General features: G+C 46.5%; 1 protein-coding gene across 4 annotated transcripts in view; it reads left to right on the top strand.

The window, feature by feature from the left end:
* Wasf3 (WASP family member 3) overlaps positions 1–15,238 on the top strand; it is a 97,411-nt gene that overhangs the window by 35,620 nt on the left and 46,553 nt on the right. For 3 of the 4 annotated variants that reach the window (XM_036171513.1, XM_036171516.1, XM_036171514.1), the window contains exon 2: positions 7,892–7,979. The gene's annotated coding sequence lies outside the window, so the exon portion shown is untranslated. Of the gene's footprint in view, positions 1–1,081; positions 1,141–7,891; positions 7,980–15,238 lie in introns of those variants that run through there. The other variant, XM_036171515.1, reaches the window with a different exon arrangement.

Genomic DNA, 15,238 nt, shown 5'->3' with positions numbered 1-15,238 from the left:
TAAAGGAGAGAAAAACATAAACCAGTTTAGTTTAGGCCAGGATGCTTTCCCCTCGGCCCAGATCTGTTTCAGGCTTTAACATGTGACGGGGCACTTCCTGGGAGCCAGTGGTTTGCAGTCTTTGAAGGAGCAAGGGCAGTGGGGAGAGAGAAAGCCAGAGGATCAGCCAAGGACACGCTGCTCCACTTTGACAAACTCCGGAGTGGGGGGATTGCTTAATGAGGAAGCTGCATTGTATCTGTGATGCTGGACAAAGGAGTCAGTCAGGCGTCCCGTGGCCCCACTGCCTCCCTCCTGTCCTCGGGTCCTGTTCTTAGCGGTTGGTGTCCACCCTCTGGACCCCATCCCGTCTGCTACCCGACCTGGCTGCTGCCCCGGCTCTTTCCTCAGTCTTGGGCTGCCTCTGAGGACAGCTCGAGAAAACTGCTTCCGAAGCCAGCTGGGACCAGTCCACGTTGCTGATGTTCAGCGGTGCTGCTGTCCACCAGCCTGGCCACGTGCTTCTCCTCATCAACCTCTCCCAAAGTGGGAAGCCTATTTCATTCTGAACAAATTATATTCTTATTTTTATCTGTCGATGCTCATCCCAGAGAGGCTCATTAACCATTTGGTGGCCTGGAAACAGCTGCTCCCTGGCACACATTCTCATGCTAAGCCCATGTGATTCTTGAAAGTGGTGACCACAGATTCAGTTTGAGGTCATTGAGTCCAAGGCACAGCCAGCTTTCTCTTGCTCAATTAGGTCAGAAACAATTCTTCTTCTTTTGTTTTTTAAGCTTAGGCATTTGAGAAACTCTCTTATTTGTCAAATGATTGGGTATTGTGTATGTACTAAGGGAGGAATGGGAGGGAGAGTGGAATTAGGATGGAAGGTCTGAGAACGTTTAGGGCCATACTCTCCCACCAAGGGAGATTAACAGAAAAAGAAACACTAGCCTGGCCTGTGTAGGCTGAAACATTGTATAGCTGGGTAATCCACTTTTCCTCTGAAAACCAAGTATGTTTGCTATGAATATCTGACCATCTCCAGCCTCTACAGGTTTTGCTCTCCAGTGGTCTAGTTATTTTGATCTGCTAATCAAGACCTCAACAGATTTACTACCAGAGCTGAGCTGAACCTTTCCAGAAGACATCTTAAGGGTTAGTTTTGTGTGTTGGTTTTGTTTTGGCTAACATTGAGTGGAAGCTGCTGTGCTGTGATGTCCCTTCTGGGTGACCCCAGGGCTTAGGACCCATGTGCAGTGACCCACTCTGCAGTCGGCAGTGACCGCTGGCCAGTGTTGTCATGTCCTGAGGCTGGTTCTTCCTGTCATGAAGTCATTTAGTGACTCTCCCAGTCTCTTCTTTGTAGCTTGGGAACAGGTTTGAAGGAACTGCCCTTCTTCTCTTTGTGAGTAAGTGGAGGGAAGCCCATGAGAGATTGAGGCTCGCTTAAGTGCCCACTGCAGACTGGCCTTCTGTGAAGCGGGCACAGAGAAGAGAGATGGGCTCTTCCACAGGGGTCACCGCTGGTTGCTCACCGTTAAGAAAGGGATGGGAAATGCCAGTGCTGGCCTGCTAGGGCTGAGGTGGTGTGTGCTGATGCGAAGTACTTGAAGGCCACCTTGGAAAAGCAATTGGCATCCTGCATGGAAGGACTTGGATGCTATGCTCAAGAACTGGACATCACTGGAGCTGCAGGGTCAAGGGACAGGGACCTGATTTGTGCTGACATTGTCAAGGAAGTAGATATGTACAGAGGGGACAGACTGGTGTTGCAGTCCAGAGGTGTGTGCCTTCCTGGTAGACCTTGTGTGGTGGGCGACCTTGTGTGGTGGGCGACCTTGTGTGGTGGGCGACCTTGTGTGGTGGGCAGGCATCTCTCCTGAAGCTAGAGAGCCCTGGGCACCTTTGGGCCCGTGTTAGCCCTCAGGAAGGCGGTGGAGTTGTAGACTTCGGACACTGGTGTTGGGTTAGAGCAGGGAGCACTGACCTGATGTTTCAAGGATGCAGCTTCCTCTAAGTACAAAGCGAGCCTTAGTTCAGACAGAGGTGCTTAGTCTCTGGGATAACAAAACATGAACTCCCTCTGGCCTGCAGTGCTCAGGTGGAAGTGGCCGGGAGTTGGAGGAGGGGAGCTCTCACTAAGTAGGTGTGTCTCTCAGACTCAACACCTGACACCAATGAAGTCAAGTGTGAGAGGCCCGTCTCCATGGAGATGCATGTGCACTGTATGTAACGTGTCAGGAGCAAGCAGCGGCTCGCATGGTGTTCAGATGATGTCAGCCCTTTATCTTCACATTCACTTTATATACTCTGCATCCAAAGGATGGCTTCCCAGTGTCCATGTTCCACGGGCAAACTTTAGATCCTGCCTTGCTGCAGCTGCTGCCAGGTTTCTCTCAGCACTTGGTCTCCCTCCCTCCAACACTTCGGCCAGGATGAAAGCCAGCGGCTTTCTAACCTGTAGTGGGAGGCCAGAGCCGAGGGGCAGAATTCAACTCACGCTTTCAAGATGGCTGTTAGAGGTGATTCTGTAGTCAGGCAACTACTTGTATAAAGACAGTAAGTCGTCTCGTGTGCTGGGCAGACAGGCGTGGATCCACTGGCAGAAATAGGGGTGACGAGTGGATTGAGTGCTTTAGCATTGCTGCCCATCTTACACGGCACCCCTGATGGGCTGCTCAGTGTTTCTCTCTTCAGATTTGCGCCCCCCCTTGAAAGTCAGTCCGTTTCAGGATTCCGTTTGATGGTGTGACTGGCACCTAGCATGAATGACAACATTTCTGTTAGGTCTGACCCACAGAGGCCTACTGCAGTTGAGTCCAAAACAGTAGCCTTCCATGGTCATCCTTTCAATATTTTCCACCAGGCACGGTTAGCGTGGTCAAACACACGTTCCAGTCCTGAGTTTCTGCAAAGTCGTATTATGGCAGGGATTGATTTTCCTTCCTTCATAGCATTTCAGGCTCGCAGCCATCCTCACTTCCAGTTCCCAAGGGCACCATGCACAATTGTGGTGTGCATACATACATGCAGGCAAAACATTCATGCACATAAAATAAAGAAATTTAAAAGGATTTTTCAGAAGCGAAAATACTAGCTGACAGTGTGATTTGCACTGCATTTGATGACTGCCACCTGGTGTTTTTATTTTAACTTACTCCACCGTCTCTTCCAGCACCTGCTTTATATTTATCTGTGTGCCCCTACCAGTTCAGTAAAGACTTGTAAGGGCAAGGACTGACTCTTGTTACTCAACAGTGGCTCCCCATCCTCTTTACAGTCCAGTTATATGTTGTATTGAGTCGTGGGGCCAGATAAACGCAGTCCTACTGGTTCTGCTGTAAAAGGTGTAGGTGTGTAATGCAGTGGAACTAAACTCCAGAAACCACAGAGAGAACACCAGAGCTGCTGCTGTTGGTGCCAGACATCTGCTTCCTGACCCCACTCTCTCTCCCTCCCTCCCCTTCCTCTCTTTCTCTCCTCTGCCCTTCCTTTCTCTTCCCTATGCTGAACTTTGCCCCCAGTCCCTTGAAATGTCATGTTTCATGTTTTATGAAGTGTGCTTTCCAACACTAATAGTGGCCACGTGTTTTATAGGCTTGAGCAGGGTGTTGCAAACAGAACTTGGTTTGTGAACAGTTGAGGATGCTGCTGGCCTGATCTGGTAGATGGAAATGGAGTCTAGTTAAGAGAGGGGGACGAGGAAATGAAGCCAGCAAACAGCCGCACCAGGAGGGGCCACATGTGAGTTGTGTGTGTCAGCTTCTGAGTTCTGTGGAAGTAGGATCGGGAGGCTTAAGAGCCATGGCATGGACCAAAATAGTCACCAGATTTAGTGCAATCAGATTAGGAGAATCTGGGCAGATTAACAGTGAGCAGTTTAGACACAGTCTGTTTGATGTGAAGCATTTTCATATCACAGAATTCCTTATTTCCTATTGACTTTAAATGTCACCAGCAAGTGAGATCAGCAGACTGCTCCAGAGAACGTTAGATTACCATTGGCTTTGGAAGATGCTCCATAGATGACTTCCCGAGCATGCATAGTATGTCACCTTTCATGCTGCGTGCTGAGAAATGTGAACTGAAGGTAATTTGTACTGCTGCTGTTGCCATAAATGGCCTAAAATGCATTTGAAGTTATCTGAATTCATGTTCGTAATCATAAAAGATGTCTGGTCCTCTTCCCTCTTTCCTCTCTTGCTTTTAGGACAAGACTTGAAAGCAGTAACAACAACAAAACTAGGTGGTTATTTATCCAAAGCTGTGACTCACTATGGCTTCACGATGTACTTACTATAAGTGATTTTTATTTGGTAGCAACATTTTGACAATTACCTGGAGACAGCATGAGTACATTTTGATGCTGCTGTGTTGAGGTCGCTAATCAGAACCCAAATGGCCAAGGGTAGATACATCTTTGATGGGATTTTGGAAGGGTGTGTGGCTCCACAAAGACCACCTCTTTAATTATTGATTTGCTTGTTCTTGGAGTCAGCAATCACTTGAACGTATGTATGTTGTTTTTCCCAGTATTTCTTTCTTAGATACTTGTAATAGGAGCTTCTGTCCAGCTCTCTGAGCCAGAATCCCCAGGGTGGTACTGTTTGACACGGTGGTCAGTTGCTTCATATTATTGCTTATGTTAACATTAATTAAAATTAAATATAACACTAAGTCTCTCCATCACACTAGCTGGCACCCAGGTAAGTGTTCCAGGTCCCTGGAGGCCGTCCGATTGAACATCATTCTCTGGAGCATTTCTCTCATGGCAAGAAGCTTAGGTGCTCAGGTTACCTTAGGGTATTCCTCGTCCAGGAGATAGCTCAGCCTTCCCTCCCACTTCTGCCCATGATCTGCGTCTTCCACTTTATTCCCCGTAAACTTCTCCCGCATCTTAGTGTGAGGCTGTATCCCCAGCCACCTGAATTGTGACACAAAGTCAGTGTCTAAATCCATAGCCCTTCCACTGCCTCCCTCCAGATTCCAGGCCCCTGCCCTGTGCTGGTTTGGACCATTGAAACCCCTGTAAAGTGCTGGTTACCTGAAACCTCACTTGCTCTTTCTGGTCTGCTGAGAAATGCTTTGGTATGCAGGAAGGGGCTTTGGTCATTGCAAATTGGGAACTCCGGCTGTTTGACTTGTAACTGCAAATGTATTGATTGAGGAGTGGTGTGAAAGTGAATGATATCTCTAAAGGATAGAGATGATTTGGATGCTCCTGACAGAGGAACATGATGGGCAGGAACAGACAGGGGCTATCCTCTGCTCCTGGGTGGTAGCCACACAGGGTTGCTGAGTTAGCCTTGGGCACAAGAAGAGCTGGAACCATGGTGCTCTCTGTAAACGTGTGTCCTGAGCTGGCAAGATTTCACCTCTTTAAAAATTCATCTTTAAAGCCACTTGATGGTGGCACATGCCTTTAATCTCGGCAGGAAGGCAGAGGCAGGCAGATCTCTGTGAGTTCAAGGCCAGCCTGGTCTACAGAGTGAGTGCCAGGACAGCCTGGGCTGTACACAGAGAAACCTGATCTCAAAAAATAAAAAGGAAAAAAGAAAAAAAATTGTGTTTAGATTTACTCATTTTAAGTGTATGACTGTTTTGCCTGCATGTATGTATGTTCCTAGTTCCTATGGAGGTCAGAAGAGGGCAGTAGATCCTCTGGAACTCTAGTTACAGGTGGTTGTGAACTGACATATGGGTGCTGGGACTCAAACCCAGGTCTTCTGGAAAAGCAACCAATGTTCTTAACCACTGAGCCATCTCTCCAGCACCAGGATTTCACCTCTTGGTAGCTGTGCTGGGTTTCACATATAATAACTTTGATCACTAACATGATCTAGTTAATTCTTAAAGACTTTGGTGGTTCTGGCCTGTATTAGAAACATGAGCAGCTCTTCAGGGAAGAAACCCGCATGTGTTATATCTGAAGAGAGACCACAGGATCTAGTTAGTAACAGGCTACCGTGTCCACCAGTCAGTTAGCCCGGTGCCTGCTTGTCCTGTGTGGTGCTGCACAGGTCACCCCCTGACACTCCAGTTCTTCGCTGCAGTGGATGCTCTACCTGCTTCGAAGGGTAAGTTGGACCCATGTGTGATGTTGCTTCTCGAATGGTCCTGACTCCTGACTGCAGCAATTACCAAATGTCAGCTAGTAGTAAATGTGGTGTATCTGTGACTTCACACAGGTTGGAGAGTGCCTGGGTATAACTGATTATTCGGAAACCAGGACACTGGACACTTTCCTTCCCTAAGGTGCAGTTAGATGTACCCATTTCTAAAGTGAGCCTAACAGTGTTGGCAGATTAGCTGCTTTTTTTTTGTCACTGTGATAAAAAACACCATGGCTAGAACAACTGGTAGAAGGAATTTATTTTGGCTTACCATTCCAGAGCCAGAGTCCGTGGTGGAGAAGGTATTGGCATGGTGAAGGAACAGGAAGCTGGGGGATCTTATCTTGACCATACGTGGGAAGCAGGGACAGGAAACAGGAAGCGAGGAGAGGTTATAAACCCTCAAAACCCACCCCAACAATGTGCTTCCTAAAGGTATCATAGCTTTCCCAAACAGCGCCTATTGGGGACCAACTATTCAAACACATGAGTCAGATTGGGGGGGATGGTGTTTCTGATTCAGACCATGATAATTGGTTACTCTTAAAATCATCTAGTGGAGGAAAAATGAGGCCTGGATAACCCAAAACCCAAGTATAATTTTCTGAACTTATAAATAAATTGGTACCGTACACAAATTACTTAGGAAAAAAAGGACATCTTTTTCAAAAAGGGTTTATTTTCTTTTGAGTCTTATGTGTTCATGTGTGTTGTGTGTATGTGGCCATGAGTGCTGGTGCCTGTGGAGGTCAGAGGACAGTGTCAGAGCGTTGGAGCTAGAGTTACAGTCCGTTGTGAGCTGCCTGTCGCAGCCTGTGGGAACTGAACTCGGGCCCTCCGCAAGAGCAGTAGGCAGGCACTCCTAACCACCCGCCATCTCCTCAGTGCCCGGTTTTCTTTCACGCTTCAAAATCAAGAGCAGGCGACCCAGCGGACTTCTAACGTGTTCTCAGAAGGATGGTGGCCGCCATGCTGGTTCTCAGTCTTGAACTGGTGTAACTGAGGCAGGTTCAGATGATTCTTCTGGAAGACTGAAGCTGCTTTGCTCTGCTCAGAACCTGTACCATTTCTGCTATCCCCCTGGGCCTGGACTGCCTGCCCCAGGCTTTCCTGGTGACTGGTTGGCCACTGGTGACCGCTAAGAGGCGGTTTGGCAAATGCATCCGACTTCTAGGCTGCATTGTTCTTGGTGTCTCACAGGAGCTGTTTTTGCAGTAGAACCCCCGTGTGTTTCTTATTTTGATTCTTTTGTGAGCAGTCATTTCTCAAGGGTTGTATGTGTTTGGTTCTAAAAGGGGCTGACTTGTCTTTTTGGTGTTTATCTCCACATTTTTCACCATCGAAATGTTTGTAACACAATTATCAAGATTCTAATTAAATACAAATGTTGGGAAAAATGAATAGTCCTTACATGAATGATCAGTATTACTTGACTAATTCTGTAGAGGCGGTAACAAGGCCTAAAATAACTTACTGTTGAATGAACAAATCAAATCACTTAGCTGAAGGTGCTTAGAATACAGCTGACATTTTTTCTGCCCTTTAACTTTTATTAACTATGAATCCTTGACATTACTTCTAGAATTTCTTCCAGAACAGGAAGCTGAGCTAAATAAAGCTTTATGTACTGTATTAGATCTTTGCTTAAACTAATTTAAAAAAATTAGTTGTTCTGGGATTAGGGCTCCCTTGGTGAAACTGTTGAGTTGTAAAATCTGAATTTCGGGTTTAGGAGAAGACTTGAGAACATCTCAACTACTGTTATTAATTATTTCCTTTATTTTCTCATCTAGTTCTGATCCCGCTCGCTGTCCCTGCTGACACCTGAGCCGCAGCGGTGATGCTGCCGAGACGTCTGCAGCCCACAAGTCAACCTGCATGGTAGGAGTGCCAGCCGCTTAGAGTCAAGCCACGCAGGTTCAACAACAGCGTAGCTAGAAATGTAACTGAAAATAGAATGGCATACGGGATACTGATGGCTTTGGATATTTACTAACAGTGTAATTTAATGTCTCAATAATAACTAAAGGCCTGTGGTTCTAACCAGTGTTTCAGGGTGTTAAAAGAGAAGGACTGGCTGGAGAGATTCATTGCATTTTCATGTGAAGCAAGTAACATGTCTGCCTGGTTTACATCTTATTTTACAGTTCTATTCTTATTCCCCCATGAGAATTTTTAATGAGATTTTATTTCTATTTTATGTATATGGGTATTTTTCTGTGTGTTTGTATCTGTCTGTACTATGTGCATGCCATGCCTGCAGTGACCAGAAGAGGGCATCAGATCCCCTGGCAAATGGCTGCCATGCAGGTGCTGAGAATTGAACCCAGGTCCTCTGGAAGGGCAGCCAGTGCCCTTAACTGCTGAGTCATCTCTCCAGCACTGCCTCCCCCCATTAATTGATCTGTACAGTTCTCAAGAAGGACCTTTGTGTATGACAGAGTTGTGCCACAGTGTCATGCCCGGGACTTTTTCTTCCAGTTCTTCTGTGCCCACTCCTTGTCAGGTGGTCCTGACTCACAGCCCATTCGTCCCGTATCCAAATGTAATCAAAGGTTCTCTTTTGATTGCAGAACTCCAGTGATGAAAGGAGACATCCTGGCTCTGCATTCTCAATTAGTCCGATACCAAGGACTCCTGGCAACAAAAACATCCTTAGCACTTGATTTCATTAGTGTGAAAAGGAAAATATGGGATGCCAAGTGCTGTTGACTGCAGAGGCCCAGGAATCTGACAGTGTTTAGAAATCAGCATGATTCACAATATTAACAGACTAAGCAGCAGAGTATTTTCACCTCCTGTGATCGTTTATGTAGCTGCATCTAGCAATACTCATCACTTCGTGTAATGATAAAATTCATAATTGGTAAGGTCTCAGAAAATCAGGAATGTAAGAAACATTTTCAAAAATAGGAAAAGAAAATCCTTCCAGACCGTGATAAAGGTGTCTGTGAAAACTCTGTAGGTAATACTGGACTCATTAGTAACTGTAAATGTTGGGAACCTTTACCTGAGGTTGGGAACATGCCAAGGTGGCCCAGAGATCTGTGAGCACAGTGAAGCAGGAATGGAAATCAGAGGATTCAGGAAGAAAGAAATGAAATCACCTTCCAGTCTCTGAAGTAGGGAAGGATGAGAAGATGATAAAGTCTAGACACTCGTGACGGCAGCACAGTCTATAACTCACCTCTGCCGATAGAGATGAACAGAACAAGAGAAAACAGCTCACATGCTAGTGCAGCACAGCACAGTGGTTTTTCAATCCCTGGAAATCTCTGTCCTTTTCCCCACAGCCCACACCTGACCCTTCTAAAGCTCCCCACCCTGTTGGTTTGGGCCACAGAGGGCTTGAGGCTGCCTCCATTTCTAATTGTGGGCTCTGTCACAGAGCATCCAGCCTGCGACTCTCCATCTCTCAGAGTTCCAAAACAAGCAGGGGCCAACAGCGAGGGGAGGCGCTGCTCCCTCCACACCTGTAACGCTGATGAATTCTCAATATGCCTCACACTGAAGATGGACCATAGCAACTCGTTTCTAACAAGAGGACTGGGGGATAGGAATGGAATGTGAATGCCAGTAGACATTGTCTGCTAAAAGTGTGTGTGTGCATGTGTGAGGACATGTACATGCAAGTGTGCATGTATGTGTGTGCTTGTGGGGAACGTGTGTGTGTGCACACTCACATGTGTGCCTGTTCACTAGTGTGTGCATGTGTGCACATGTGTATCCTTGTATAGTGTTTATCATTTGAGTCTTATTTGTATAGCACTATAAGTCACATATTATGGCTGTTGATTTCTGCTTAGTGCTTTCCAAATCTTTACTCATTTTTATGAAGTTTTGCAGTATGGAGTTGAGGAAATTTGAGTTCTGGTCCCAACATCTTGGAATAGTTATGTGACCTGTCTAGTGGCTGTGGATGATTTTCCAGAATTATTCCTAAGTCACTTGAAATAAGTCAGTTAATTTGCCTGGGTAGGACGTATAGACATTTTATAAAAGCCTGTGGCAGCGTGCCCTCCCCTCCGAGTGCTCTGTGTGGTGGGATAGTGCAGTAGTGCACACATTAATCCTGAATGTGGAGTAGACAGGTTTAAGCGGTATCAATCAGCTGCTGTTCTTCTACTTAAATTGGGTCGACGTCTTGCAAACACAAAGTCCATCTTCTTAAGTGTTCCAGCCTTGAGCTCCGCGTGTCAGTGGCTCTCAGCTCTCAGCCTCAGCAGCTCTGAGCTCCCATTACTGGCAGCTGTCAGCAGCAGTGTTGATGGCTGCTCTTGGCAGCCCTCTTAGCAGCTCTCTGTCGCTGTCCCCAGCCAGAGCCAGTAGCTCCTGGCAGCTCTCTTCACGACTCTGCCTGCTTGGCAGTTTCAAAGCTCCTGGTGTTACCAGCTCTCAGTGAAAGGAACTCAGCCCACTCAGTCCCTGACGCAGACATGAGCAGATGATAAAACCATAAGAACTTGGCTATACTGGGGTTTACATAAGCTGCTCTGCTTGGAGCAGAGGTCTGACGCTGGCCTGGTGAGGACAAGATGATGCTATTTCTCTAGACGTACAGGGTGGGCTCATGCAGGGCTGCTGCTCACTAACTGTGGACTCCCTGGATTGCCATGCCGCCTGAACAAGCACATTGGACTTACCTACCCTGGCTGTCACAGACCAGAGTTAGGAAACCTGAAATGGCTGTAGTGTGGGTGGAGATTCCTGGAGTGCTGAGGCTCTACGTCCAGGGCACCTGCAGAGGGACTACTGCACACAGGGCAGAAGGAAACGTGCAGGAATGGGCTGGATAGTTTTAGTTCAACCAGGCATAACTCAGTTGAGAGAAAGCTCCTGTCAGACTGGTCTGTGGCGAGCCCGTGGGGGATTTTTTCTTGACTGATGTTTGCTGTTTGTTGTTTTCTTACCCTTTAGGGGCCCACCACCCAGCTCCCAAATAAATCGTACACGAAGACTCATTCTTAAGAAGCCTTAGCTTCTTGTTTTTTGCCAGCTTTCCCTAACTGTAAATTAACTCGTCTGTCTTTTGCCTCTGGACTTTTACCTTTCTCAATTTTTGTATATCTTTCTTTCTTACTCTATTGCCGGCTGTGAAGCTTGGTGGCTAGCCCCTGATGTCTTCCTCCTTCTCTTGCTCCTAAACCTCCCTCTCCCAGATTTCTCCTGTTTATTCTCTCTGCCTGCCAGCCCCACCCATCCTTTCTCCTGCCTTGCTATTGGCTGTTCAGATCTTTATTAGCCCATCAGGTGTTTTAGACAGTAAAGTAACAGTAAAGCCCAGTAAGTAACACAGCTTCACAGAGTTAAACAGATGCAGCATAAACAAAAGTAACACACCTTAAAATAATATCCCCCAACATATGATTAATGTGGAAGAGCCCAGTTCACTGTGGGTGGTCCTGTGTTGTACACAAAGGCAGACTGAGGAAGCCAGTTCCTATCTCCAGGTTCCTGCTCTGTTTGAGTTCCTACCCTGACTTCCTTCAGTGATAGACTATGATGTAGACTGTAAGCTGAAATAAATCCTTCCCTCCCTAAGGTGCATTGGGTTGTGGTGTTTTATCACAGCAACAGAAACCCAAGGGCAGGAATTAAGACCACCCTGGTGGTTGCTCTAACAACTTTAGAAGTGGTGGTGTCTGGAAGGGACTTTTCTGTGCTGTCAGAATGATAGCCTAGATCGATACTCAAAACAGCCTGTACACTCACACGCTCAGTGGAGTCCTCAGCCGCAGTAGAAGCCGTGACAGGTGTTGTGGCAGCTAAGATGCAGAGGTCTAGAATTCAGAGCCAGGGCTCCCAGCAGCCATGCCTGATCTGTGCTGATCTGTGTGCCTGTGGACCATCTGGACCCCTTTAGGATGGCAGCGGCAGCCGTACTAAGGAGCCCATCATTTAGGGTTGTGGTGGGAGATGCAGGCTTGACTGTCAGTTTGCTGGCCTCCCAAGGGAAAGGTCCTGGTTGATTGACATCTGCTGTTTTTATTTGGAGGGAAGGACGCTCATTTGCTCTCTTGTTTGCCAGCCATTTGTGTTTCCTGGATGGGACTTCCTTCCCTCTTCCTTTATGTCTCTTTAGCCATGCCTGCTGACCAGCACAGCCCTCAGCGTGTGTTTAGCTTGTGGTTTCTTCGTTGTTTTTTAACTGTTGGAGGTTGTTTGTGATCTGTAGCTCAGCAGCATTATGCAGACATTTCAAATGTGGGTCTTGCTTTCTATGAATTGGAACCTGAAGGACAAACCTACACAGGAATGTTTCTATTGATTATAAAACCTTTGAAATAATTCCTATAAATAATTGTTTATCATTCTAAACATACCTGTTGACGTGCAAACCTAGTCATACACCTCTCGTTTTAGTCAAGAAATGCATACATTTGGCATGTGCCAGGGCTTGTAGGGAGAATAGATTGCATGGAGTACTGAAGGAGAGCGAGAAGTTTCTTCCCCATCTGTGGGAAATTGCACTTTTCCTTGGCCTGGCCACAGCGTTTCACTGAGTCTCCTTAGTGACTCTGTGCATTTCAGTCTTGCACACTCAGTTTCTTCACAGTTACCAAATAGAATTAGTGTCACAAAGGGCCATACTGGATCCTGGCCCACAGAGACTCAGAACTGTTCCTCTGGCCTGAGCAAGTGTAGGCTATGGCGCAAATATCTACACTCTACAGTGGCCAGCCAAAAGCTAACTGCATACGTGGAAAGTGCAGAAGAGAGGGAGACAGGAGTCTCAGGTCGTGCACACAGTCAGCTACAAGGCAGTGTGGGGAGGTGAGGATCCAAGCAGGTCGTCTGTGAGTGAGAGAAAAATCTCAGACACAAATGGAAGAGCAGAAATGCAGCCTGCTTGTCTTTCACATGCTGGAGCTCACTGTTCATGGCAGATGACAGTTAAATTGGGAGGGAAGTAGAGAAAATGGAAGTCAAGGGCCTCTCCAGTCCTCAAGCCGATGACAGGCCACACTGTGGACAGCAGAGGGAACCAGTTAGCACAGTGCAGTACTTTGGTGAATGTGATCTTAATGGTCCCTCTGCCCCCCTCAGATTGCATTTCTCTAAAGTGCAACAGAGAGGATATGCATGACTGCAGAGGACCATGTGACTAGTGGGAATTCAGGAAGCCAAGTCCTTGCTTTGATTGTGGGAAGGTAGAGCTAGTGATGGCTGTCCTTGCTTTGACTGTGGGAAGGTAGAGCTAGTGATGGCTGTCCCCTGGGAGATAGCAGGAGGCACTTGACTCCACCCATGGTACTGTAACACAGAGGCAAATAGATCTAGATTGAGTCCCGACCCTTGGAATAGAAAGGGCACCCTTAGGTGAAAAGCAGAGTGGGCTCTGGTCAGCATCATGCCACTCGCAGTGTGACCACAAGGATGCCGCTGGGACCGCTTGTCTTCCAAGGTGAGTTACAAGTTCATGTAACTAGAAAGCCAACATCTGCAGCACGTACGAACTTAGTTCAGTGGGTATAATGCACTCGGTGTCACCCAATTTAGCTCTGCCACATGCTGCAGTCTTAATTGCCTGGCATGCAGCAATCAGAGTAAAGGTCACCAGCCCATCAGGAATAGAAAAGACAGACTCGTTAGCCCTGCCAGGTCTTGCAAACGGATGGAGCCTTTAAGTTGCTGGTGTAAAGCATCACATCATCTACAAATAGGCGAAGCCTTGCTCCTTCCTCCCTGTTTTTAACCCTTTGATTTTTAACCCTTTGCTGTAGCGAAGATGTTAAGCACTGTATTGAAGTCTTCCCGTGATCTTAGTGGCGAGGTTTTGATGTTTTCTCCATTTGGTACCATGCTGGCCAAGGTTTTCGTGTGTGCCCTTGTTTTGGTGAGCTCTATTCTTGGTTTCTTTGTTTTTGTTTTTGTTTTTTGGAGCTGAGGATTGAACCCAGGGCCTTGCGCTTGCTAGGCAAGCACTCTACCACTGAGCTCAATCCCAACCCCGTGGTTTTTTTTCTTCATGAAGGAACCCTCGGCCCCAAAACACAACTCTCCCCTCACAAGGGTTAAGAGGCAGTCAGTTCTAGAGTGAAATATGAGTGACTGAGGCCCAGGAACACAGACTCAGATTATCTTAAATAATAGGTTCCAATATGGTGATCATTTGATGATGTCTTTGTAGTAACAGAACAAAGACAGTCATAAATCAAAGCATTTTTCAAATGGAAAATGTTAGGCTCTGGGTTACAGCAGAGCTGGGAAGTCTCAGCTGTGACTTCAGATGCTGGTTGGTGGCTTCTTAGACTTTGCATGATGAAAACTGGGGTTTTGTTAAGTTAACCTGTTCCAGGAGGTTCCTCTGTTAGTCACAGAATGGAAGATCAGACACAGAAGTAGACCAGGAATGGTTGTTTAGTGGGCTGAAGGTATGTTGTATATTGTACATACAAGATAAACTGTAGTTAGGTTCTGGACCGGCAGTATTCCAACCTCTCTACAGTCAGTGAGGTTCTGATTGGTCAGTCAGCCTTGCAGAAGGCTCAGTGGCCAGTGTGCTTTTTGGGGGACTTCGACTCACAGCCATTAGGAAACAAACTACAATGATTGGATCCTATCAAAATCTACTAGCCATTGTCATCCAGATTTGGTTTTTTGGTCTGTATTTGTCACGACATGTTACTTGTAGCCTATGAGCTTATTTTATTGTTTGGAGTCTTTGAAAAAACCTACTGCCTTTTAATTTTAGTTGGTCTTTTGGCCAGCTTGATCTTACAGCTACAGCCATGGTACAGCATGCTCTAATTCCCAGGAAAGATAACTTGATTAAAAGTTAGTACTACCAAGATTAATATTGCTTTACCATATATAAGAATAGACAAAAAGTACTAAATATTATAAGCAACTTTAAGAAAAATCTAATTTAAAAAGAATTTAAGAAACGTAAGAAAGAACTGTTAGGTGTTAGGGACTGCATTGCTAATGTAGTTGAAGATGAGTATAATCCAGTGTTCTACATCGTGTGGATGTGCTCTGGGATGGAGCCGACACGTGTTTGAAATAGCAAGCTAAAAGTTTGTCTCCTGAGGTTTACAGCATAGGAGTAGACTGGACCTAGCAGGCTGGAACCCTTTTCTTGTAGGCCACCTGGAGGCTTGGGTGGGATGATGGGATGCCTACTTCCTGGTTGATGA

Source organism: Onychomys torridus, chromosome 22 (assembly GCF_903995425.1).
Source record: "Onychomys torridus chromosome 22, mOncTor1.1, whole genome shotgun sequence".
Lineage (NCBI taxonomy): Eukaryota > Metazoa > Chordata > Mammalia > Rodentia > Cricetidae > Onychomys > Onychomys torridus.
This window is presented reverse-complemented; position numbering and strand designations above follow the sequence as displayed.